The 25,181-nt window shown below is 41.5% G+C and overlaps 1 protein-coding gene across 8 annotated transcripts in view; it reads left to right on the forward strand.

The window, feature by feature from the left end:
• Positions 1-25,181, forward strand: part of DAAM1 (dishevelled associated activator of morphogenesis 1) — a 202,986-nt gene that overhangs the window by 76,788 nt on the left and 101,017 nt on the right. For 6 of the 8 annotated variants that reach the window (XR_008848986.1, XM_056546901.1, XM_056546905.1 and 3 more), the window contains exon 2: positions 889-940. The gene's annotated coding sequence lies outside the window, so the exon portion shown is untranslated. Of the gene's footprint in view, positions 1-888; positions 941-17,030; positions 17,293-25,181 lie in introns of those variants that run through there. The other 2 variants (XM_056546902.1, XM_056546904.1) reach the window with 2 other exon arrangements.

Consider the following 25,181-nt stretch of genomic DNA (forward strand, 5'->3'; position numbering starts at 1 on the left):
TTTTAGGAGAGTATGAATGGTGACAGTACTAACTACTTATGTGCAGGAATTGTTATAACCTGCGAGAAGCCTCCCTAAATGGGAACTTTCCATTGTTATGTCCAACCAACATCAGTAGGCAAGTACGTGTGTACTGATGCAATGTGAACAATGTTGAATCATGTTTGTACATTTGCAAATATTTGTCATCTATGCTGCAGTACTTGTCATTGTTGTCTGCGAGACCAAATGCGTAAGTCAGGTTTAGTGCAGTGATGTTATAGGGGTGTAGTGGTATTATAGGGGCCCAATGTGAGAATGTGTGTTTAAATTTTATTTTTTTCCCCTCTAAGGTTCATCTTGAGGTGTTTTACTTTAGATTATTTCAGATGGTATATATAAATATAAGCTAAAGCCAAAGTTCACATTGCCATTGTGCTCAAACCCATATATATTTTGACTCTGAATGGGTTGAAGCACAGCTTACACTGCCGTATCCAACGGATCCCATTGACATGAATGGGGTGGGTACTCAGTATTTTACAGGAGCTAAGCAGAGGTCCTTAGAAACATCTGGTCCAGTGTTTCCCAAGCAGTGTGCCTCCAGCTTTTGCAAAACTACAACTCCAGCATGCTGGAGGCACACTGCTTGGGAAAAACACTGATCAGTGATACATACATGCATTTATGGTAACGTTGTTGTCCATTTTGACTCAATACTATTTATACAAGTTGCGATTGGTTTGGTCCAAATACTATATATATATATATATATATATATTTTTTTTTTATGTAGACTGGATGTATTAAAAATATATATTGTTAGTTCCTGAGCCATGTATGGATTTTACCATGTTTGAAAGAATACCAGGTCTATGCAAATAAAAAATGTATTTTCTTTCTTTTCAGGCACCCGTGTGAACCTTGTCACTAAGCTGTGAGAAGTGCAGAGGCTTGGTAGGTAAGTGAACAATGCTGAGTGGTCTAGTAACATGCTTTCTCATGCTTTCGTACAGGATGTCATAGCTGGGGAGCAGGCGGTATTGTAGAACGTGTTATACACTTCATCATCTTAGCATATTATGGCAGATAATGTGATTTACCAAGGAAGAAATGCATTTATTTCTTAAACAATTCGCTAAACCCTAAAACAAAGCTCCTTTTACATAAAGAGACTCTATAGGAAAATTCTTGAGACAGTTTTTAACACCTTTTTTTTAGTGAAGTGCTGTGGCGAGGTGAACCACAGAATCCTTTATTATGAATTGTAGTGGAGGCCTATGCTTTCACAAAGACAGCGTTATTCTGTTTCTATGTTAGTGAGCGTCATTCATATACTAAATATATTAAGGAAATTTATTATGAGCAGTTCTCCAGTATATATGTTATAGTTGTCACCCCTTTACCATTGGGAGTGATGCAGTTAAAGGGGTTATCCAGGAAAAAAACTTTTTTTTATATATATATCAACTGGCTCCAGAAAGTTAAACAGATTTGTAAATTACAACAATTAAAAAATCTTAATGCTTTCAGTACTTATGAGCTTCTGAACTTTAGGTTGTTCTTTTCTGTCTAAGTGCTTTCTGATGACACGTGTCTGGGGAACCGCCCAGTTTAGAAGCAAATCCCCATAGCAAACCTCTTCTAAACTGGGCGGTTCCTGAGACACGTGTCATCAGAGAGCACTTAGTCAGAAAAGAACCACCTTAACTTAAGAAGCTCATAAGTACTGAAAGGATTAAGATTTTTTAATAGAAGTAATTAACAAATCTGTTTAACTTTCTGGAGCCAGTTGATATATGAAAATTTTTTTTTTTCCTGTTCCTGGATAACCCCTTTAATGTCGCTACATGACATTGGCAAATGCTGGATAGGTGGTGATTGCTTTTGGTAGGAAAACCCCTACTTCCTTTAGATTATGTTCACATGAAGGTTTTTTTTTTTTCTTTCCATACTCTGGGTCTGCATGCAGATTAGTCCAATTCATTGTGTAGATAACGCCCAGAAGATTCTTTAAAACGTACCTGGCCTATCATAGAAAAAAGTAATGCTTATATAGGTTACCCAGTAGGTCATGCAGATTCTGTAGATGTCTTTATGCGTCTAGCTTCTGTATTTGTCTCACAAATACCTCTGTACTGCTGCTTACTCATTCTGACATCCACTGCTAAGGAAGGGATGTGTCTGGGGCAAGCACTGAGCCCCCCGTCACTCACCATACATTCACTTCCTCCCGAAGTCTGCTTTGCTGTGCTGGATCATCCAATCACTCCAGGCTGCTCTGTAACCCCCTCCTCTCTGTTTCCAGACAGGAGTCTGATAGACTGGACAGGAGTGTTCACAGAGGAGTGCTAGCCCACCCTCACTTCCTGGACTCTGTCCCAGCCTGTGCTTTAGCTGTGACAAAGATGTTGCCAGACAGGATTATGTTCTGGATTGTATGGGGACCCCTAGTGGTCTTTTTTTTATAAGCCATGATTTCTATAAAAATAAAATAAAACATTTTTTTAGGAAGTATATTAGAAAGGTTAATGTTTTGTCAAGATGTACAACATATAAAAAGTTTTGGATTCTGACAGTGCCCATTTTTAAAGGGGTTCTCCAGTGCTTAGACATCTTATCCCCTATCCAAAGGATAGGGGATAAGATGCCTGATCGCGGGAGTCTCGCCGCTGGGGACCCCCGGGATCTTGCACGCGGCACCCCATTTGTAATCAGTCCGAGGAGCATGTTCGCTCCGGGTCTGATTACGGACAACCACAGGGGCGGCGGCGTGTGACGTCACGCCTCCGCCCCTGTGTGACGTCACGCTCCGCCCCTCAATGCAAGCCTATGGGAGGGGGCGTGACAGCTATCGGCGGGACTCCCGCGATCAGGCATCTTATCCCCTATCCTTTGGATAGGGGATAACATGTGTAAGCACCGGAGAACCCCCTTTAAGCATTCCCTGAAAGAGAAAACAACGCTGGAGTTTATTTATTAAGATTGTACAATTCCTTTATTATGCCTGGAAATGTATGACTAACTGGTTACAACCAGCTCTCTTCAAAATTGTTGACTAGGGAACTTTTACATAGGGAATCTAAGAGGCCAATGATCAGCTGATAGCATCTTTTGTAAAGCCAATATTATCATTGTTATCAACTGTGCATTGTCCTGAGTAAACAGGGAATGTGCAGCTAATATTGATTAAATTAAATGGCAGTGTGAACAACTCAAGATTGGTTGTCGCTTGTAAAGGCTCAGCAAACAACCCCCGATCACTTAGATTGGTGCTTATTATCTGCAGCCCATAGGCCTGTCTAAAATGGCCCTCAGTGCAAACTTGGATTAATTTGGTGCATTTGAAGACTGTAAGTCTACTGTAAGTGCATCTGTAGACTGTCTATTTTCAATTTGGACCCAGTTTGTTTATTTTATGCCGAAATCATGCAACAAAATTTGGCGCATTACTTCATGCACAATTATTAATTTAGACACCTCCTTTTTTAACAAAACTCTGCCTGTTTCCCAATAAGCCATGCCTCTTTATGAGAGAAGCTCTGAAGTGTCTAATTTTAAAATGCATAACAAATGTGATGCAAGTCAGGTTAAACAGTTTTTATTTATATATATTTTAAATAGCATGTTCTAGTAAATCTACCCCAGTGTTTCCTACGGGCGCTATCCAATCAGTGCTGACTGTGACACTTTGCAGAGAACACACCTTATTGGTGCAGGAAGTGGTTCTCTATCATTTTGAACTTATATTTATACATTTCCAGGAGGTGTAACCGAGGAATGACACAATGCTTTCCTAAGAAAAGGAGGCTCCAGTTTATTTAATGGGAAACGCAAGCAGACATACTGTATTTTCCGATGTATAAGACAACCCCCATCTTTTACAGTTAAAAAGTTTGGGATATACTCGCCGTATAAGACTACCCCTCTACCGCGATGTCTGGTACCTTACCAGTGATTGGCTGGGTGTTGTTTACAACGCCTGCTTGGATAGGTCAGCTCTCCCTGTCTGCCCAGCCCTCCCTGTCTCCAAAACTATCAAAGCGGTACATGCCCTTTTCACCCGTCTAGCCCGCCCTTGTATCCTATTACCGTTACCTCCTTCTCTGCCTCTCAGATCTCGCACGTGCGCACCTCTTGTATCCCATTACCGTACCTCCTTCTCTGCCTCTGATCTCGCAAATGCACCCCTGCACCGCCTGTCAGATTTTGCACATGCGCACCTGCACCGCCTCTCAGAACTTGCACATTGACACCTGCGCCGGCTCAGATCACATTCGCACCGCTTCACTGCAGTCTTCAGGAGCGAGATCTGAGAGGCAGAGAAAGAGGTACGGTAATAAGATACATACAAGGGTGGACCGGACGGTTGAAAGATGCGTGTTTTTCTGGGCACAGCGCCGCTCTCTCCCTATCCATACCCCGGGTGCCCCACTCTAACTCTATCCATACCCCGGGCGTCCCGGCGGACTGCAGCACCCGCCCTATAAGACGACACCCAGCGTATAAGATGACCCCCGACTTTTGAGAAAATTTTCTTGGGTTAAAAAGTAGTCTTATATGCCAGAAAATGCAGTACTTTAGCAGACAAAATGAAAGGAGCAGCAGTGGTGTGAACACTGTTTCATTCAGATGGGAGTCTTGAGACCCCTGTTTTGTAGATGTTTGGGGTCCCAGCATGGGACTCCTAGCAGTCATACACTTATCGTTTATATAGAGGTGGGACTACCCCTTAAAGATTCATCCGTATTAATGCGCACACTCTCTGCCGTGCATGAGGTTTGATTCACAACAAGGGTTAAGTGTCTGGGGGGGATTTATCAGCTCTTGGCACTGGAGGTTGCTTGATAAATCTTTTCCTGTGCTAATGCAGAACACCGCTGGGACCCCCCTTTGCTGCGACAGATCGCTGATGAAATGTCGTGTCTGGTTAGCATTTCAGGTTTGCTTGTTAAAGGCTTTGTTCCCCTTTTGAAGTTTACGTTGACCCAGGCATGCTTCTAATTGTCTCCACTGTAACTTTCAGGCTGTTTGAAGAGCTTCTGTTGTAAAAATAAATGACCCCCTCACATTAGACATGTTTTCTATAGGGAACGGCTATCAAAAAGAAAATGACCGAGCGTAGACATGGCACCGATCCTCTCCTGTGGAGTCCTCTGCTCTCTGTAGCTTTCTTTTAAGTATATGCTTATAGGGTAATAGAATTATTCCTTAATGTTTCATGTTCTTACTTTTTTTTTTTCTTTTATAAAGTAGTTTTCTTACAAATTAAAGACGGGTTCACACAATGTTCAGGATTTTTACCTCACCAGCATACGTTAAGATACCATTAAAGGGGTATTCTGCTGCCCCATCGTTCAGAATGTTTTATTCCGAATGCTTGTAGCTGGGGTCGTGACATCACGGCCACCCCCCTCAATCATAGACTTGTGTTGAGGGGGAATGACGTGAAGAGGGGCGTGGCTGTTACGTCACGAACCCCGCCGCCACCACCCAGTGTTTATAAATGAACGTCGGGTGTTGCACAGAGATCGTGGGGGTCCCAGCAGCGGGACCTCCGCGATAAGACATCTTATCCCCTATCCTTTGGATCCTCTAGGAGCGGAGTATCCCTTTAAAAAGGTATGACTACATATTCCCGGTGGTCTTAAACTGTGGCTCTCCGAATGTTTCAAAACTTCAACCCCCAGCATGCCCGGACAGCCGTTGGCTGCCCGGGCATGCTGGGAATTTGAGTTTTGCAATATCTGGAGGGCCACAATTTGAGACCATTACATATTGACATTTATGGAATAGCAGAGAGGCAAGTCCCACCTTTGGGACCTCCACCTATTTTAAGATTAAGGGCATCCTAGTAGCAGATAAAGGTAATGGGAAAGCCGAAATAAGCCTACAGGCTGTTCAATGCAGTTATTGCAATTTCCATTAGAGTCAATGGGAGTTATGCAAATATTGTACTTTCTGGCGCTGTCTTGTCTGTTTAATATCTATTGACATTAATGGGAATTATGTAAACTGGGTAAAAACACATGGCCACAGCCAGGCTTAAGGGAGCCAGGGGGTCTTCTATTTCAAGATTTAAGCTGGTCCTGGAGGTGGGACCAACATCTCTTAATATTATGCCATATCCGGTGGATATGCTGTAAATATCAAGATGGGCAAACCACTTGATCATTCTGTTAAAATGTGGGGCAGCATGTTACACTTTTTTTTTTTTTTTTTTTTCCAGCAAAATGTTGGATCCCATTAAAATCAATGAGATCCATCCTGCAGCGTTTATGTCTGGCATGTAAGTGATGCAGATCGTTGTTCTTCTCCAATGACAGAGCAGAACAATAGAGAACCCAGCGGAGGTGTGAACCCAGCCTATAATATTTAAAAACAAAACAAAAAAAAATCTAAAAGTAGACTGTACAGTGTCAGTCCAGTGATGCTGTCCCCAGTTTGGTATGGGCAGACGCAGCTCACACCAGGGGATTTATTTTCCGAGGCAACGTACGCTGCCAATGAGTCACATGCACGAGCCATATTCTAATTAAAAGGACTCTTGCATGGACCTCCACTGGGTGGAGAACGCATGGGACCATGTCACTGGACTGACACTTGGGCCCTGATTTACTGTTGTAAATTATGCGCCAGAATTTTTGGCAGAATTGAGAAAACCCCGACCAACTCTTCATTTTACTGAGAGAACCGGAAAAAGGGGCGTGGCCATCAGGAAAAGGGGTCCTGGTCGCTGAGAAGGGGGCAAATGTGGTGGATTTGAGCTGAAGATTACCCCACAGCTCAGAGCATGTGTAAAAAAAAAAAAAAAAAAAAAAAAAAAAAAAAAAAAAATTAAATGTAGGGAAACTTTAGGTTCACATCACGTTTTCTCCCATACGGGAGCGCATACAGTAGGGGAGAGCTAAAACCTCGCGCGCCCGTATGCCTTTCTATGCACTCCCGTATGTAATTTATTTCAATGAGCCGGCCGGAGTGAAATGTTCGGTCCAGACGGCTCATTTTTGCGCTTTTCCCCCGCACCTAAAACCGTGGTCAACCAAGGTTTTAGGTCCGGTTGTAAAAGCGCATACGGCGCAAAAATGAGCCGACCAGACTGAACGTTTCATTGCGGTCGGCTCATTGAAATAAATTACATACGGGAGCGCGAGGTTTTAGCTCCCCCCTGCCGTATGCGCTCCCGTATGGGAGAAAACGTGATGTGAACCCAGCCTAAATATCGTGGAAAGATATGTTTGGGAAGAAATCGCAAAGAAAACTATACTCCACTCTTAGTAAATCAGGACCTTTATGTCCACATTACATTTAGGACTTTCATGCTATGCAAGCTAATTTACATTTTTTTTCCCATGAAGCATTGACTGACAAATAACTCTCCATACATCACTGATCTCTTTAATGAGAGTGGTTACCCCCTCGGGATGCACTATAGAAAAACCTTTTTATGGATCTGCTCATATTCACATTCTGTTTAGGAATTCTGCTTTGCTGTCCTGTTTTTTTCCCATTGGAGGGCATTACCGCTGACTTTCTAAGAATTCAGAATACAAACACATCTGGATTAAGCAGATTAGTGAGAATAGACACACAACAGTTTTGTTGCACTTGGCGTCCAAAAAGCAGCAACGCTTGGCAATTACACACTGCGTAAAGCCGGACTCACATGGGCATCGTGCTTTATTTATAACCGCGTATTTGCAATAGACCTTTCTTTTGCATCATTTATTTTGTTCTGCTGGTATTTTAATAATATAGCTGTTCTAGCCCATGGGGTTACTGAGATTGAGAGTTGTAATGTAGGTAGGTTACTATAGCAACCAGCACTGCAGCACGCGCTTGCGGTCTCTCTGCCATAGTGACCTTTTTTCCCTTTCACCTAAATCCGTTGTTTTTTGTTTTTTTTTGTTTTTTTTTTACATTAAGGTTTTATATTTTATTGAGGCTAAATTTCCATTTATTAATTTTTCTGGCATTTTTTTTTTTTTTACCAGAAAAAACTGCCCTGTCATCTTGCACTCCCAAGATGCGGTTTTTGTGGCGTTTTATCAAAAATAGTGGGTTTTAATCTTGACATTTTTATTCGCTCTGTATTTTTATCAAGATAAGTCATGTCATTCTTTCATCATGTGACTCAAGGACTTGCTGAAGAAATGGGGGGGGGGGGGAGAAATATGTCAATGCTATACCCACATGGCATTTTTTATGGTGTATTTTTTGCTCCCATAGTCTTCTATGGGAGAGAAATGCCAAGATTTTTGGCATACCCCAAGCCAGTCTTAAAGGGGTACTCCACTGGAAAAGCTTTATTTTTTTAATTTTATTTTTTTAAATCAAGTGGTGCCAGAAAGTTAAAACAATTTGTAAATTATCTCTATTAAAATATCCCAATCCACTGATCAGCTGATATTTGCTCCACAGGAAGTTTTTTTCTTTTTGAATTTCCTTTCTTTCTGACCACAGTGCTCTCTGCTGACACCTCTGTCCATGTCAGGAACTGACCAGAGCAGGAGAAAGTCCCCATAGCAAACATATGCTGCTCTGGACAGTTCCTAAAATGACAGAGGGATCAGCAGAGAGCACTGTGGTCAGACAGAAAGGAAATTCAAAAGGAAAAGAACTTACTGTGGAGCATACAGCAGCTAAGTACTGGAAGGATTGGGATTTTTTTTATTGAAGTAATTTTACAAATCTGTTTAACTTTCTGGCACCAGTTGATATTAAAGAAAATGTTTTCAGTGGAGTACTCCTTTAAGTAGAGTCTGGAAGAGCAAATGCACGAGGTGTTTTAAGAGGTCCAAAGCTCGTAATAATTGACACATCACGGTGACATTGCATACATTTTGATTGGTCGGGGACCCCAACTGATTTGTAGAACAAGTGAAGAGAAATGCATGCTTAAAGGAGAAGTCCCATGTAGAAAAAGTATTGTGTTTTAAATGCAGAAGCAAAAGTTATATCACTTTGTAAATCACTGACTTCACCCATCTTGTATGTAAAACCTGTTTTTCTAGCTTCTTTGTTCAGAGAGGAAGTTCAGCAGCTCCCTGTTCTGATGACTTGCGACCCCCCATTGAGCTGCATTATGCTGGGGGCCGTGATGTCACAATTTCCCATAGTTCTGCAGCTTAGCCAGCTCTGTGCACGGCAAGGGAACCTCCCATGTGCAGCTTCAGCCAATCATAGAAGCCCCAGTTAGCTGAGCACATGTCTTCATCTCCTCGGCAGGGAAGCATCTGACAGCCAGCTCAGTGTTTATAACAGCAAGAACGATGTCCCAATGTCCCGAGAAGAAGCAGAGGGGGAGGGGGAGATCCCTGCTTTGCCCTGCACTGATCACAATCTGACAGCAGGTCAGTCTGAAAGAACTATGTCCTGAGAATAGAAGCAGGGGGAGGGGAAACACTGAGCCTGCTGTTAGGAAAGTGATCAGTGTCTAGGTCAGTGTATCCCAACCAGGGTGCCTTCAGCTGTTGCCAAACTAAAACTCCCAGGCATGCTGGGAGTTGTAGTTTCACAACAGCTGGAGGCACCCTGGTTAGGAAGCACTGGTCTAGGCTGGGCTACTTCTATGATGAACTGAAAGGCATTATGGGAGACAGGAAGTCAGGGACCTCCATGGACCAGGAAGTACTGATCTTTCAGAGGGGATGGCAGGAGAAGGGAGAGGGTGAGATACATGAGGAGCAGATTGTCAGAATGGTGAGCTCATGCACTTTCACATGATAGAAAAAAAAATTTGTGACTTGGTCCATGATACTTCTTCTTTAAAGGGGTACTCCACTGCCCCAGCGTTCGGAACACTTTGTTCCTAACGCTTGGAGAGGGCCGTGATGTCACACCACACCCCCTCAATGCAAGTCTATGTGAGGGGGCGGCAGTCACGCCCCCTCCCATAGACTTGCATTGAGGGGGTGTGGCCCTGGCATTGCGATGGGCGTGGCCGTAATGTGTCAACCCCCTCCACCCACTCCAAGCATTCTAAATGAACGCCAGGTGCTGCACAGATATTGCGAGGGTCCCCAGCTGCGGGACCCCCGCAATCAGACATCTTATCCCCTATCCTTTGGATAGAGGATAAGATGTCTAGAGGCGGAGTACTCCTTTTAAGCATGCCACTCCCCGGCCAGCTCCTGTAGACAGTCCAGGTATAAGTGTAGGGGGCTATCCAGCAATAGAGATTGCTGGAGGGTAATTCGCTTAACTGGGTACTTCTCCTCATTTCTTTTACCAATCAGTATGGGTCTCGGCGCCGAGACCCTGACCGATCAAAACTTAAGACATGTATCTGTGACTTATCAAAAGTTTCTTAAGGAAAGGGAAACTTTAAAGATATCAGGCTATGGTAGGCCACGCCTGCATCCCTGCTTACTTTTTTTGCAAAACTGGCTTCGGTGGCATAAAAAGGTGCAAAACTTTAGTCTAGATCCCGTTACAGATCACAGAGGTCATCACCCAGCTTTTCCAGAGTTCAGAATTCCTTATCCTATATTACTTTAAAAAAACAAATCTGATTATAGTTTGTGAACTATAATGGTGGCCATCTTGTTTGACACCCCGATTTTCCAGAAAACTCAAGTACTGACATTCTACATTTTTCCAGCATTGTATTAGGACGTGCTTTTTAATTATTTTTTTTTTTTTACATTTTTTTTAATAATTCACTGTGTCTCCAGGCTCAGCAAATGTTTTTGCAGCAGCAAAGTGTGTAATCCTGGATTTGTGGAAGAATTGTTAGTTTAGAGAGGGATCTGTGAATACCTGGTGTCTGGAATGTGAACTGTGAGACTAGAGAGATTTTCTATAGCGGTGACAGAATTTACCTCGGCTCTATAGAGAAGAATGTAAACATTCCCATGCCGACTTCAAATTAAAAAATATCCCATGTCTTTTCTATGAGCAGAGCTTGCTCCCCCGATAATCATGTCCATATTTAGAGGGAACACTGGGTTAGTATGGATTGTGTGTGATGTATGAGTCTCTGAAAGACGAATTGTTTTGAGTTGGGCTTATACTGAGCTCAGCTGAGGCATGTGGGACAAGTCACATGTTTCCTTTAAATCCATACTAAACATTGTACGCCTTAAATGGTTACTCCAGAACGACCCTGTACAGCAGTGTTTCCCAACCAGGGAGCCTCCAGCTGTTGCAAAACTACAACTCTCAGAATGCCCGGACAGCCTTTGGCTGTCCGGGCATGCTGGGAGTTGTAGTTTTGCAACAGCTGGAGGCACCCTGGTTGGGAAACACTGCTGTATACTATCGAACGCCAAATCCTCTATATGAAATCCAAGGTATATAGATGTATAGCCCTATAAACTTTAAAGGGGTTATCCAGGAAAAAAACATATATATTTATATATATATATATATATATATATATATATATATATATATATATATATATAAAAATAAGTGTGTGTATGTATGTATGTATGTATGTGTATATATATATATATATATATATATATATATATATATATATATATATATAAAATCAACTGGCTCCAGAAAGTTAAACAGATTTGTAAATGACTTCTATTAAAAAATCTTAATCCTTTCAGTACTTATGAGCTTCTGAAGTTAAGGTTGTTCTTTTCTGTCTAAGTCCTCTCTGATGACGTGTCTCGGGAAAAGCCCAGTTTAGAAGTAAATCCCCATAGCAAACCTCTTCTAAACTGGGCGATTCCCGAGACACGTGTCATCGGAGAGCACTTAGACAGAAAAGAACAACCTTAACTTCAGAAGCTCATAAGTACTGAAAGGATTGAGATTTTTTAATAGAAGTAATTAAAAAATCTGTTTAACTTTCTGGAGCCAGTTGATATATAAAAAAAAGTATTTTCCTGGATAACCCCTTTTAAGTTAAACAGAGTCATAGAGATAAATTAACATGTGGTAGATTTGTTGCACAAACTTCCAGGACTGCTCCATTGATCTGAACAGGGTTTGCAGAGATCCATGTGCTTGACTCCATATCTACTCTTTTCAGAGGAATTGTTGCAGTTAAAGGGGTACTCCGGTGGAAAACTTTTATTTTATTTATTTATTTTTATCAACCGGTGCCAGAAAATTAAACAGATTTGTAAATTACTTATATGAAAAAAAAATCTTAATCCTTCCAGTACTTATTAGCTGCTGAATACCACAGAGGACATTATTTTCTTTTTGGAACACAGAGCTCTCTGCTGACATCACGAACACAGTGCTCTCTGCTGACACCTCTGTCCATTTTAAGAACTGTCCAGGGAGCACTGTGCTGGTGACGTCAGCAGAGAGCACTGTGTTCCAAAAAAGAAGAAAATAATTTCCGCTGTAGTATTCAGCAGCTATTAAGTACTGGAAGGATTAAGATTTTTTTTTATAGAAGTGATTTACAAATCTGTTTAACTTTCTGGCATCAGTTGATTTAAAAAAATAAAAATTCCACCGGAGTACCCCTTTAATATGAACATAAAATGGTTAGTCCTGGTCTAACCATTAGATCACTTTCTCGGTCATTAGTCCTGCAGCAACAAAATATACTGCCACATGCGGCTGCATTACGCTCGTCCAAAGCAGCGATCTGGTTTGTAGCTAGATCCTAAATGCCAAAACATAGAAGAATCATACATCTCAGAAGGTGGTCTTGCTTGCAAAAGTAAAAAAAATAAAATGAAATAAATTTAAAAAAAATAGAAAGAAACTGGTGACATATTTTTTTTATGGATGTACAATACAAATGAGCCACACGGAATAATTCTTTTGGAAATTGTGCCTTCAAAATTAGTTTTTTACAAAAATGAGGGCTCATGTGTGCAAGCTCATTATGGCAGTGTACATGTCTTGTGTATGTATGAGGCCATCATAATGCACCATATAGGGGCATACAGTACCTCCTGTATACCTGATGTAGGATTTGGCTGCTATAAAATGTCATCGAATGGACTATGCTGTGAGTTTTGGAATTATTCGCCATTACAAATATTGCTGCAGAGAAAAAAAATTTTTTGTAATATGGTGCCATACAGAGGCGCAATACATAGTAACATTTCATAAGGTTGAAAAAAGACCAGAGTCCATAAAGTTCAACCTATATACCTAATGAGTCCCTACTGAGTTGATCCAGAGGAAGGCAAAAAACCTGCATACTAGAGGTAAAAATTCCTTCCCGACTCCAAAAATGGCATCAGAATAAAACCCTGGATCAACGTTCTGTCCCTATAAATCTAGTATACATAACCAGTAATGTTATTATTCTCCAAAAATGCATCCTGACCCTTTTTAAATAATTTTACAGCGTTCACCATGACCACCTCTTCTGGCAGAGAATTCCACAGTCTCGCTGCTCTTACAGTAAAGAACCCCTGTCTGTGCTGGTGTAGAAACCTTCTTTACTCTAAACGTAGAGGATGCCCCCTTGTTATAGATACAGTCCTGGGTATAAATAGATCATGGGAGAGATCTCTGTACTGTGCCTGATATATTTATACATAGTTATTAGGTCTCCCCTAATCCTTCTTTTTTCTAGACTAAATAACCCTAATTCTGATAATCTTTCTGGGTACTGTAGTCCTCCCATTCCCCGTATTACCCTGGTTGCCCGTCTTTGAACCCTCTCCAGCTCCACTATATCTTTCTTGTACACTGGTGCCCAGTACTGTACACAGTATTCTATGTGTGGTCTGACCAGTACTGTACACAGTATTCTATGTGTGGTCTGACTAGTGATTTGTACAGCGGTAGAATTATTTCCTTGTCGTGGGCATCTATGCCCCTATTGATGCTCCCCATGATTTTATTTGCCTTGGCAGCAGCTGCCCGACACTAGTCACTACAGCTAAATTTACTAACATGCACATGTGTCCTTAGACTAAATTTAGTCAAATAGACGTATTTAGGGTTAATTATTAGCCGTATAGTGATCTGTAGCAACCGCACATAACTGATGGGGTCTGAATATCTAGAAGGGTTACGCCATTGCTCATGTGCTTGCTGCCTTTCAGTCTTTAGTACGGTATGTTCATGTGTTTGTAGCAGAAACAGCACCGTCAGATGATCTTTTGAGGGAAAACCCTATTCACTTTGAAGGGTGAGGCTGTGAATGATGTTATGGTTTTAACCTGTTTTTTCAAGAATTGTGGCCAAAGTGTGTTACAATTTCAGTGTTTGGCTTTATCTTAAAGATATGTTCATACAGCAGAGTGTCTGCACGGAACATTCCGCACAGACATTCCACTGCAGCAGAGTCCCATTGATTTCAGAGGGATTCTGCTGCACTGTTCACATGGGAGAATTTCTGCGCCAGATGTTTCTGTGGACGCTGGAATCTGAATTTCCAAGACCGAAAGAATAAACAAGTCTATTATTTCTGCGGATTCCGCAAGAAAATGCATTGTTGTGTATGAGAGAGCGCATTTCTGTGCCATCCTAATGCCCGCCAAATTGGGCAAATGTCTGGAATGTCCTCATGTGTTTTCTGCACAAATTCCGCTCTGTTCCATTGAAGTGAATGGAGCCAAGTTGTAATTGCAAACCCAACCTGAATACAGGTGTGGGGCTGTTTAAATCCGCTCTGTTTTTCTTTTCCTGATAACCTCTTTCGGGTATGTTCACACGGCACAAATCATATGGAATTTCAGCCAGGAATGAACCGGTGGAAATTCCACAAATATAAGTCACCTGCAGAATATGGTGCTAGGACCGCTCAGAAATGCACCGTCTCCTTAGTCAGCAATGCATTTTCGAGCGTATCCCACAGAAAAAATTGACATGTCGATTCTTTCTAAGGAGGCCAGAATCTGAATTTCTGTGGCAGATGTTGGTAGATGTTTCCGCCGCGGGAATTCCGCAGTGTGCACTGTGCAACAGAATTTCCTAGAGAAATTTTGCCTCCTGATTTCACTTAGAAATTCTGCGATGTGAACGAGGCCTTAAAGGGGTACCTTTTTTTTTTTTTTTTTTTTTTTTTTTTTTAATCAACTCGTGCCAGAAAGTTGGTGACAGATTTGTAAAATTACTTCTATTAAATATCATTATTATTATTAGCGGCTGTTGTATACTACAGAGGAAATTCTTTTCTTTTTAGATTTCTTTTCTGTCACGACCACAGTGCTCTCTGCTGACATCTCTGTCCTTTTTAGGAACTGTCCAGAGCAGCATATGTTTGCTACAGGCATTTTCTCCTGCTCTGGACAGTTCCTGACATGGACAGAGGTGTCAGCAGAGAGCACTGTGGTCGTGACAGAAAAGAAATCCCAAAAGAAAAGAATTTCCTCTGTAGTATATAGCCACTAATAAGTTTGGCAGATATTATCGGCCGATATTCATGATTTTGGACATTATCGTTATCGGCAATTACCTTGCCGATAATCCGATAATGCCCCGCCCACCAAAAAAAACCCACCCCACCGCGCCGCACTGCCCACCGCACCGCCCCGGCCAGAAACCACCGCCGCTGCCCCATTGCCTCCCTCGGTTTTATAATTACCTGTTCCCGAGGTCCGCGCTATTTCTGGCTCCTGCGGCGTCCTGTGTTACGCTGTGCGCTGCGCAGCACAATGACGAGTGACGTCAACACGACGTCACCGTCTGTGCGCACAGTGACAGCTCAGGAGGACGGCGCCGGAGCCAGAAGTAGCGCGGACCCTGGGCCCTGGGAACAGGTAATTATAAAATGTGGAATGGGGGAGGCAATGGGGCAGGGGGGGCGGGGCGGTGCGGTGGTGGGGGGACTCAGGACCCCAGGACAGGCAGGGGGAGAGAAGCGGGTGGCGGCGGCGGTCTCTGGCACTGCAAAAGCCGCTGCAGTTCATTAATTTAAAGCGCCCGCTTTAAATCAATGATCTGCATCGGTGTCGCCCGGGGGCGGATAAATAGCCGGAAAACGTTTTTTTTTTTTTTTGTTTTTTTTTTTTTAATCAGCTGGTGCCAGAAAGTTAAACAGATTTGTAAATTACTTCTATTAAAAAATCTTAATCCTTCCAGTAGTTATTAGCTGCTGAATACTACAGAGGAAAGTCTTTTCTTTTTGGAACATAATGCTCTCTGCTGACATCACGAGTACAGTGCTCTCTGCTGACATCTCTGTCCATTTTAAGAACTGTCCAGAGTAGGAGAAAAACCCCATAGAAAACATATGCTGCTCTGGACAGTTCTTAAAATGGACAGAGATGTCAGAAGAGAGCACTGTGCTCATGATGTCAGCAGAGAGCATTACGTTCCAAAAAGAAAAAACTTTCCTCTGTAGTATTCAGCAGCTAATAAGTACTGGAATGATTAAGATTTTTTTTTTAATAGAAGTAATTTGCAAATATGTATAACTTTCTGGTACCAGTTGATAAAAATAAAAAAAAAGTTTTCCACCGGAGTACCCCTTTTGAGGGGATTTTTTGGGCCACTTAAAATAACCGCTTTGTCTGACTAAAACTAATGTGCTATAGACTTCTCGCTCAAGGCTATGTGCACTGAATGGTTTACTGTAGATTTTCTTTTCTAACTGTGTGAACGTGGTTCCCTGACTATCCTCCTCCTAATTCAGTGTTTACCAACTAGCGTGCCTCCAGCTGTTGCAAAACTACAACTCCCAGCATGCCCGGACAGCCGAAGGCTGTCCGGGCATGCTGGGAGTTGTAGTTTTGCAACAGCTGGAGGCATGCTAGTTTGGGAAACGCTGATTTGATCCTTTTATCAACATGATATGATGGGGTGAACACTGCATTGTGACATTCTAGCCGCCGCATACATATTCATCCAAAACCATTCATTTATGTGAATGCTGACTAAGCGATTGTATGTTAATGCGCCGTATTTCGTAATTACACGTCTGACCCGAAACATGTCAGCCGGCGCAGACAGCTGTTGTTGGGACTGGGAGAAAACTGCCTTGTCATGTGTTTGCCTTTCTCCATACACCTTCAGTGTCCCCGCTCTGGATCTGCATAGCTACATCATGCAGGCTTGGTAGCCTGGGAGGCTTTTTCCTTCCATGGGCTGGTTAGCCGAGGCCATCCAATGACGCCTGTGCTATTCAGATAAGGAGGAGGGATTCCTTATTGCTTCAATGAACAGCCACAGCTGTGTCACTCGGCGTGTCGCTGCTCGAGGAATAAGCTTTGGTGGGAAGAACCTGAACGCTGATTTTTTTTTTTTTTTTTTAAATAAAAATTCTTTTTGGCCTTCAAATGAGATTGATTTAAAATGGGAAACGGCTGATGGCGTGGGAAAAATCCCTGCAGATGTTTCCGTCCGTCTTTGTAGAACGGCCATTGACGTTGGGAAGCTATTTCATACGGAAATGTAACCTGGCGTCGGAGACTGGTGTCCTCTGAACAGGTAAGGAGGCAGGGATGCCTTCGGGGGATGAAGCGTAGACAGTGCTAGCTGCAGGGGTTAACCGTTTTGTACACTCTGCTGGTAGATCGTGCATTCCAGCTATTTGTGTTTTTATCCTGTGGTTTTATTTTTATATTTATTTTTGATGTGTTAGGTTACTGCTCATTCTATAGCCAGTCTATAGTAAAGAAAAAAAAAATATTGGCAAAAAAAATTAAAAAATTTAGAATATGAACAAGGTACGAACACGAGGGAGTTTTAAAAAAGCAAAAAAAAAAAAATGAAAAAAAATAAAAATAAAAAATGGGGGAAAAATAAGAGTGCTCGGTGTTCAGTTTGGATTGGATAGATGTGATGATCGTGGAGAGAGAGTTGCAATTTTTGGCTGGTGTGCAAACATTTTGGAGGCCATAGGTTCCTGTCAATAGATAGCACTGTTGGCTAAAGGGGGTTTGTAACCTTGAAACAGTGTTTCCCAACCATTGTGCCTCCAGCTGTTGCAAAGCTACAACTTCCAGCATGCCTGGACAGCCATCGGCTGTCCAGGCATGCTGGAAATTGTAGAATAGCAACAGCTGGAGGCACATTGGTTGGGAAACACTGCCTCAGAATGTGAGTTATTTGTAGCAACTAGGAAATATAATATATCATTTTTAGTGTGTATGTGTGTGTGTATGTCTATAATATATTTATATGTTTGTGTATATGTATATAATCTCTGTAATATCAAAAACAAATAGGCGTAGGCGTTGTAGGCGCTATATAAAAAAAAAAAAAAATATATATATATATATATATATATATATATATATAATATAAATATAGATAGATAAAAATATCATAAAAAAAAAAATATATATATATATATATATATATATATATATATATATATATATATGTACGGGTGTGTTCATTTTTAAAATGATTCATTTTTATTATATTTTTATATTTTGGCCAGTGACTTTTTAACGACCACATTACTGAATGTCCCTGTAGCTTTTTTTATTTTATTTTTTCTATAGCTGCATGTTCCTTTTTACTGTATAATGTAATTTTAGGTGACCAATATTTATTGATTTCATTTTTTTCCCTTAGCCTTTAATCATATTTTTATTTTTGACACATTTTCTTCTCTCCTAAATGTTGGAATAGACCCTCCTTTATATGTAGTATAGCAGCTTAACACAACCGCGTTGCTGATAATTTGTGGGCCTGACGCTGAGCAGGAAGTCTGTTACTATGGAGATTGTAGTAGATCTGTCTTGTAGCGCTGCATGGATGGAGTAAGTGTTCTGGTGCTGGATGAAGATTTCAACAAGTCCTCGCAGCAAATTAATTAGATTCTTAACTGGGGAAACTCATTACTCAGCCCGGCCTTCAGCCATCGCGCAGATTGTCTCCAGGGATTAACAATAAACCAGTAAGGAACAAATAGAAAACCTAGCAACCACTACCTCTCATTCAATAAATCATGATTAAAGAGCAAAAAAATATATATTTTCTTCTGGCCGGGAATGTTTTTTTCCCAGCTAGAGACTCTACCAATCTACATGAGAGTTCAGTAAAATATTGCACCGTTCTTTAGTCCTTCACTGTAATAATGCAATAATGGTTGTATGAGGTTACTACAATCATGGCTGTAAATGTTGGCACCCCTGAAATTTGCTAGGAAAATGAAGTATTTCTCACAGAAAAGGATTGCAGTAACATGTTTTGCTATACACGTGTTTATTTCCTTTGTGCATATTGGAATTAAAACCAAAAAAGGAGGTAAAAAAGCATATTGGACATAATGTTACACCAAACTCTATAAATGGTCTGGACAAAATTATTGGCACCCTTATTTGGTTGCACACCCTTTGGAAAAGATAACTGAAATCAGTCGCTTCCTATAACCATCAATACGCTTCTTACTCCTCTCAGCCGTAATGTTGGACCACTCTTCCTTGTAAACTGCTCCAGGTCTCTTATTGGAAGGCGCCTTTTCCCAACAGCAATTTTAAGATCTCTCCACAGGTGTTCAAGGGGATTTAAATCTGGACTCATTGCTGCCACTTCAGAACTCTCCAGCACTTTGTTGCCATCCATTTCTGGTGCTTTTTGGTGTATGTTTGGGGTCATTGTCCTGCTGGAAGACCCAAGATCTCGGACACAAACCCAGCTTTCTGACACTGGGCTGTACAGTGCGACCCAAAATCTGTTGGTAATCCTCAGATTTCACGATACCTTGTACACATTCAAGACACCCAGTGCAAACCACCCCAAAACATCATTGAACCTCCACCATATTTCACTGTAGGTACTGTGTTCTTTTCTTTGTAGGACTCATTCCGTTTTCGGTAAACAGTAGAATGATGTGCTTTACCAAAAAGCTCTATCTTGGTCTCCTCTGTCCACAAGACGTTTTGCCAGAAGGATTTTGGCTTACTCAAGTTCATTTTGGCAAAATCTAGTCTTGCTTTTTTGTATGTGTCAGCAGTGGGGTCCTCCTGGGTCTCCTGCCATAATGTTTCATTTCATTTAAATGTCGCTGGATAATTCTCGCTGACACTGATGCTCCCTGAACCTGCAGGACAGCTTAAATATCTTTGGAACTTGTTTGGGGCTGCTTATCCACCATCCGGACTATCCTGCTTTGACACCTTTCATCAGTTTCTCTTCCGTCCATGCCCAGGGAGATTAGCTACAGTGCCATGGGTTGCAAACTTCTTGATAATGTTGCGCACTGTGGACAAAGGCAAATCTAGATCTCTGGAGATGGACTTGAGAACCAAAATTGTAGAAAAATATCAACAATCTCAAGGTTACAAGTCCTCAGACAGTTTTTTCCTCTCCTCTTTCTGTTGTCCATGCTTAGTGTGGTGCACACATACAATGCAAAGACTAAGTGAACTTCTCTCCTTTTTATCTCCTATCAGGTGTGATTTTTATATTGCCCACACCTGTTACTTGTCCCAGGTGAGTTTAAAGGAGCATCACATGCTTGAAACAATCTTATTTTTCCTTAATTTTAAAAGGGTGCCAATAATATTGTCCAGCTCATTTTTGGAGTTTGGTTTTGACATTATGTCCAATTTGCTTTTTTCCTCCCTTTTTTGGTTTAGTTCCAATACAGACAAAGGGAATAAACACGTGTATAGCAAATCATGTGTTACTGCAATCCTTTTCTGTGAGAAATACTTCATTTTCTTGAAAAATTTCAGGGGTGCCAGCACTGTAACTATATCATTTTTATCCATAGGTAGTGTTTGGAATTGCATCTTTGCTTCTGTCATTTAATTAAAACTGAGCTGCAATACCACACACAACCCATGGACAAGGGGGCGCTGTCAGTTGATCACTGTTTGCAGTAGTGTAACCACGTATCTAGAAGTTGTCCCTGTAGGTAATACGTTTGTCCACTTTATGCAATCCCAGAAGACCATGCTATTATGTCCTTTGTATAAATTGCTTACTGACCTATAACAAACCAAGCGTAATCATAAATGTGCCTGGTCTAATAAAGCCTATGGTAAGATTTCAGTATAACCTTTTGATGGTAGTTCCACATAACCATGTTGCGTGTGCCCCATTGGAAGACTGCTCCTAACATATGATGATCATAGGTTGCTGTGATGCATAAACTTCCAGTGATCTGCTACAATCTGTAGTGATCCGGTGGACACAAGTTCAATTCCCTCCAGTGCCACCACAGGAAAAGTGGAGCATTACATGGCTTTCATGTAAAGCAATAGACTGTGTGTAATGTGCAGACATGCTGGGCCTTGTCAGAGACTGAGAGACTGTCATGGGTGTATTATTACTTAATGCATGTTTCATACCGAGCCCGTCAGCTGGTCGAAACACACCCCCTCCATTCATCTCTGTGGGAGAGGCGGGGACACACAAATGCTATGTCTCCACCTCTCTATTAGAGATGCAAGAGCTTTGCTGAGTCTGGCTCCGGCGAACAGACACTTATCCCCTATCCAGTGTTTAGGATATACACCAAATTGTTTTATTTACGGTAATTATTTATTTGTAATTTGCTAATTATCATATCAATTACCCAACAAAATATGATTGAGAGGGCTAGCATTTGAAGGGGTACGCCGCCCCTAGACATCTTATCCCATATCCAAAGAATAGGGGATAAGATGTCTGATCGCGGGAGGCCCGCCGCTGGGAACCCCCACAATCTCTTCTGCAGCACCCCTGTCATCTGGTGCAAGGAGCGAGCTTAGCTCTATTCCCGATGACTGGCGATGCAGGGGCTGAAGGATTGTGATGTCACGGCCTCACCCCCTTGTGACGTCACGACCGATCCTTAATGCAAGTCTAGGGAAGGGGGGTGTGCTTTTGCCACGCCCCCTCCCGTAGACTTGCATTAAGGGGGCGTGATGTCACGATGTCACGATCCTCCAGCCCCTGCATTGCCATTCATCAGGCACTGAGCGGGGTGCTGCAGGAGAGATCGCGGGGGACCCCCCCCCCCCCGGCATTCAGACATCTTATCCCCTATCCTTAGGGGATAAGATGTCCAGGGGCGGAGTACCCCTTTAAGGCATTCTGCAACAGAATGGGGGTGCCTGGTGTGTAGTCTATTCAGGTACATCCTAAACGTATGGTTCTGATTTCGATATGCCAGTATAAGGCTGTATTTTTTCCACTTTATCCCAGCAGGAACACCCTTTAAAAAAAATGTTCACCTTGTGGTATTTTTTGGAGCAAAGAACGCAGTGGCTAGTTGTTAGCTATGAATCAATAGGGAATTATAAAATGTCAAACCCACATTACTATAATTTTTGAAGGAAACTTCTCCCTTAATGTAAACTTGGTTTCAGTTTTATGGGGTATGACCATTTCCAGCAAACATTCCTGTTGTAGCTATTAGTTAAAAGTTTACCATTTTATAATGCCAATTGGGTGGCTGTTTAAGGTGACTTTATCAATGAGCAGCATTACAGCACTGGAGATAAACCACTATACCATCCATAGGATGTACAAACATTGAACTTGAAACTATGAGCTAATTTAGATCATATTTGTGAGCCATAATAATTATCTTCCTGATAATACAATCTCCATCATTGTTCCTTTTGCATTCACCTTTGTCGCTGTAAATGTACATATGGTCGGTGAACGATTTTATGCATTAAGTAAGGTTTTAATTCCTCAGGAAATGTACGATGTATGAATAACATGGGAAAAGCTTTGCTCACAATACACCATGTGCACAGGGGAATCCTGAGTCTTTATGGTATTGGTTTCCAAGGAACACAACACTAAACAGTGTCTAGGGACTCTGGGTGGAGTGAGAACCTTTCTCTTCCTGTAATCCCCAGGTGAAGAAGCTGTCAAAGAATAAGGGAGCAGTGACTTCTCTTTAAGCATTAGGGAAGATCTTGTTATCAAGTGACATTGTTAGTTTCTGGCCGTCTTCTCAATTTATACCAAAGCTAGACAATAAGGTTGTGTAGTAGTCTCCTCATGCTCCATAGAGAGGAGAGAAAAAAAAGGCAGAACATGGTGCTATATAGTGCGGTCACTTGGGGTGTTAGTTGGTTGTAAGACTGGTGGAAGGGTTTCTAGCACCTTGGGGGGGTGTTCTGGCAGGCACAACACTGGGAAGCACGTATTAATAGGTTGGTTTCGGGAAGCAGCCGACTATCGGTACCGTTGGCATTACAGTGCTGGATGCAGGTAAGTTGTCCAGTGCAAGGGTAACCTTGCAGGGTTTTCCTTGTCCCGGGGAAGAAAACTACGACTTCTCACTCACGGCGCATTCACCCGAGGACACAATTCGTGCAAGCAATGTGTCTTTTATTCAGATTGACAAAGCCTTGATGGACAACACGTGAATGCAACGAGAAGTCTGATTATTTTTTTTTTTTCCCTGACACAAGGAAAACCCTGCCAGGTTACATTTGCACTGGACAACTTACCTTCATCATGCTCCATGGACCCTTAAATGGTGGACATAATTTTTGACTTCTCTTTTATATAAGGGAAAAATTTAAGGGGATATTTATCAAAACCTGTGTAGAGGAAGAGTGGTGCAGTTTCCCATAGCAACCAATCTTCTTTCATTTTTAAAGAAACCTCTGAAAAATTAAAGGAATCTGATTGGTTTCTATGGCAACTGCACCACTCTTCCTCTACACAGGTTTTGATAAATCTCCCCCTTAGAATGCTTAAACCGACATATTAAAGGCACTTAATCCTTAAACCAAAATATTTTGTCAGAAAGAGGACACCCAAGGCGTATGTAAGCTACAGCTTTACTAAAAATGAAAAATTAGACCATTCCTTGGCAGCGCCATGGTCTATATTTTCTCTGTATCTACTTTTACGTCGGGCATGGGTATGATCTATGAGTTTCATTTGTGAACATATAAACATCTAGTAAATAGATCTCCAAAGCTAAGATCAGAGTTACAATGCAAATTATACTAGATAGTTCATATGGTTTTATTGATCAATTGAACACTTTTTGGGGTCAATAATTTGTAGTTATATTATTGAGGCCATACACCTCTCAGCTGTCCCTATTGACAACAAGAGTCTCTAAAATACTGTATGTACTATAGCTATACTATAGCTATTTTCTAGCCCCCAGAATGGGGCTTTTGTGGGGTTGAGAATACGCTCACAAGTATGGCATGTTATATGTATAATAATATATAAAGGAACCAATAACAACAGCTTTGTTTTTGGGGAATTATTGAACTGGTTGGTATATGACCGGCATTATTTAACCAGTTCCTATGTATCATCCCAAGGGAATTTGTAATGGAGAGCACAAGAACGAATTACATTTTGTGTATATTTCATGCACATACAGAAAATATTCCAAATTAATTTGTGCCGTGTCCTACTTCAATCATGTGAGCAGTCACATGGCTATGATCCGGGCATGGAAAAAGGACTCTTTGTATTACGTTGGTGTTAAGCAGACCTCAACTAGCCATGTAAAATCCATGCAAACAAGTCCTAGTCCTGTCCTGCTGCAACAGGATGGGCGCGTCCAGAGGAAGTGTTACCGCTCATTTAGGAGACTAAAAGTAATGTTTAGCTGTGAGATTCCAACGAATGACACATCTGAACGATGAGTGTTGTACGATGATGTTGGGAGAGGAGCTGATAAAGGCTTTCATTCATACAGATTGCACAGAATTGAGGAGGAACATGATGTCCTAGGTAATTCCAGTCCACTAGGTATCGGAATCACACAAGAACTTCTTATCTTTAGTTGCATTTCGCTGGATTTCAGAAAAAGTTTCCGAAGTCACATCCTAACCGGACAAAGCAAATACTCACTAGTTTGTCCTCTCCAAGTATGATATATCTAGGGTAGGTTTTCTATGCATGCACATGTTTCCATTTTTTTATGGGTTATCATCTGTGGTCCCCTTTTTTGATGTTTTAGTAGACTGCACTGTAGAGTCCGGCATTATATATGAAAATTAGATGTTTTTGCATACAGTAACACTATGCTGATGTTTGGCAATACACTTTTCACTCATATATTTGCTTGTCTTCGTTTCAACTTTACAATCTTAGACATTCCGGCCTACAAAGCCATTTCTTTAATTGGTTATTATGCCCTCTCCATTGATCCGTCCCATTCTCAAATGGACTTAAGCACTTTCCGTATGTAATGAGTTTGATGGAGCTAGGAGTTCCACGACTACTAGAAAGCCTTTTAATGCAAACTAAGCTATTTCTTTAAGTGAAGTATTATAGTATTTGTTTATTTTTAAGCCTTGTCGTGCAGCATTACTTGGATGACTATTTTTGTATTTAACGCTCCACTCCAAATAATGGTGGACTGTAGTGTGGAATGACACATGCAGTTTATATGACTGTTGCTGATACAGTTTTGGTGCCAAACAGTGCAGAGGATGGGG

Source organism: Hyla sarda, chromosome 11, assembly GCF_029499605.1.
Source record: "Hyla sarda isolate aHylSar1 chromosome 11, aHylSar1.hap1, whole genome shotgun sequence".
Classification (NCBI taxonomy): Eukaryota; Metazoa; Chordata; class Amphibia; order Anura; family Hylidae; genus Hyla; species Hyla sarda.